Genomic DNA, 2,798 nt, shown 5'->3' with positions numbered 1-2,798 from the left:
TGGCGAAAGTGCTGGATTGACAAGTACACAGCAAGAAGTTCGCGTGCAGAAGTGCTAAACTTTTGTTTTGGGTTCTTCAGTTTACGCAAGAAAAATCAGAGAGGGTGCCAGCCATTGACGTTTTGTAGAAGAACCGCGTCGATAGCTACGCTTGACGCGTCGGTGGCGAGTCGTAGTTCTGCGTCTTGAACGGGGTGAATAAGCATTGCAGCGTCAGCGAGCACCCTTTTTGCTGAAGAGAAAGCAGAAGCTGCATCTTCGTTCCACTCAGGCGGCGCAGAGGGCTATTTCTTGGTGGCGAGCAGGTCGGTCAATGGCTTGACCATTTGAGCGCAACTCGGTAGGAAGCGACGATGGAAATTTAGGAGGTGTAGGAATTCACGCAGTTTCTTGAGAGATGTTGGCTGCGGAAAGTCTCGAACGGCAGTAACGTTTGCATCAAAGGGCTTGATTCTTTGCGGTGTCACTAGATGCCCCAGGAATTCGATGGTCGGCACGCCGAAGGTGCATTTGTTTGGGTTGATGACTAACCCGTAGTCATCGATGCGGGTGAAAAGAGCGCGCAGATGTTCTTTATGCTCGGACTGTGACGTGCTGGTGACCAAAATATCGTCGAGGTAAGCGAAGACAAAATCTAGACTTCAAGTAACCGCGTTGATGGTACGTTGAATTGTCTGTGCGGCATTCCGCAAATCGAACGGCATCTTCACATACTGAAAAAGGCCAAATGGTGTGGTGATGGCGGTCTTTGGTATGACGACAGGCTCAACCGGAATCTGGTGGTATACCTTCATCAAGTCGATCTTGGCGAAAATTTGGCAAGCAGCCAGATTCGTTGTGAAGTCCTGTATGTGGGGAAGTGGGTAGCGGCCAGGCTGGGTGTTGGCATTGAGGGCGCGGTAATCGCCACATAATCTTCAGTCACCTGGGTCTCTCTTAGGGACCATGTGCAGTGGGGAGGCCCAGTTGCTCGATGATGGACGAACAATGCCAAGTTCAAGCATATGCTCAATCTCACGACGAGCAGAGGCCAGGCGTCCTCCAAACAGGCGTCGAGGGGGAGTTGGAAACAGAACAAAAATACGTTCAGGTCACCAAATCTGTTGGGGCTGGGACGAAAGGAACCAGCTCGGACAGCGTTTGGGTTCCAACTGATTTTTTTAAACTCGCGCGCTGCAGAGGCCTCTCCACCTCGTCTTCATCGTCTGTGCGACATGAGCAGGCCGTGAGTGTCGCTACAACTGCTCAGCCTATTTTGCGCCAAGTTAAACTGTCGTGCCGGCAATCTTTAGCGTCTTCCTCGTTCGACAGATCATAGAAAATTATTAATACCCATAACAATTCCTTACTTCGATCGAAAATTGACGACGTGCCCTTATCGCCTGACTCAGAAAACACCAGCCTCAAGTCATTATGCATTACGGCATTTTTGCCATTTGTTCAATTTATCTACTGGTGTGCATGTACAACGACTCCAGCTCGTTCATTGTTATATATTGACGAAACATCTGGCTTAGTGGGGCTCCGAAGCAAAACACCCGGCTACAAATTTTGAATTGACATTTTCAAACCCTAAGCATTATGACAGGCATAATGCGGAGGAAATCGCTTTGTGATTGACATTTTGGCTGCTTGTCGAATGGTAACCAGATTGTCTAAGTTTTTTCTCTGTACGCCTTTTGGGCCGTACTATGACACATTTTTTTTGACATAAACTTTTAAGATATGGAGGCATGCGAAGCGTGTATAATTCCACTTAAAGAAGTTACTGCGCATCATCAAAACACATTTAATAGACTAGGAGAGGAAAATATAGCAGCGCTTTGAAGATGCTTTTTTAACTAAGCTGAAAGTGCATGATTACCGTACAAAAAATTAAGTAATTAACGGTTTGTAAATAGAAATGGCCGTTATAGCTCAGTGGTGAGCTCTGGTCTTGTAAACCAGGGGCCGGTAATTAAAATATTTCTAGTGGCAGGAGAGTTGAATTACGCAATACAGCGCAGGGGGAACGGTAGCACAGCCGTGATAATTTTATTGTTTAGAAGAAATGTCGTGTTTTTAATTTTTTTATATCTTTAAAAGCGACCCGAAGATTAAAATGAGCCATAAAGACGGGCCTGTATTTTGTGTTCTACGAAGTTTACGTGCGATTAAGATATTCATTTATTTAACGTGCCTTTGATGGGATTCATCTTCAGCGGAATGCGTGCTTACTCTCTGACCTCTTAGTGATATGCAGGAACCTGGTTCATTTGGACTGAAACATTTAGAAGTGAAACATTTTAATGACTGAGCGGTACTACAGTTCTTCAATATATAAAAAAAGAAGCTTAGTCGCAGTGTACTGGCCTCGGAATCCAGGGGTCGTGAGTTCAAACCTCACTGACGGCATTTGAGGGTTATCATTTTATGATTAGAAGAGTTGAACGTTATTATTCAGTTCAACGAGGAGACGAGCACCAATGTGAGTAATTTGTTCTTTTCAAGCAAAGGGAAGTACAAGTTAAAATCCACGGCACGTACGGTTCTTCTGCTATTTTTATATGTTGTACGTGGAGCAAACCGAACAATGCTGGGCTGTAAAAAGAGAAAAAAACAAACAACAAAAAACACTGAATCTGTGTGGCCGACGGAGTTTTCCTTGAGGTGTTAATGAGGAATTTCCACAGAAATTAAAAGTAGGAGGGGGGGGGGGGTGTTTAAATGTTTAGGGGGGGTTGGGGGGACATTGGGAATAGAGGAGTCGTTGTGAATTAAGGGGGTTTACACCCCCATAACGGAGTTGTAGGGAAATC

This window comes from Ixodes scapularis, unplaced genomic scaffold (assembly GCF_016920785.2).
Source record: "Ixodes scapularis isolate PalLabHiFi unplaced genomic scaffold, ASM1692078v2 PGA_scaffold0__279_contigs__length_252992795, whole genome shotgun sequence".
NCBI lineage: Eukaryota > Metazoa > Arthropoda > Arachnida > Ixodida > Ixodidae > Ixodes > Ixodes scapularis.
This window is presented reverse-complemented; position numbering follows the sequence as displayed.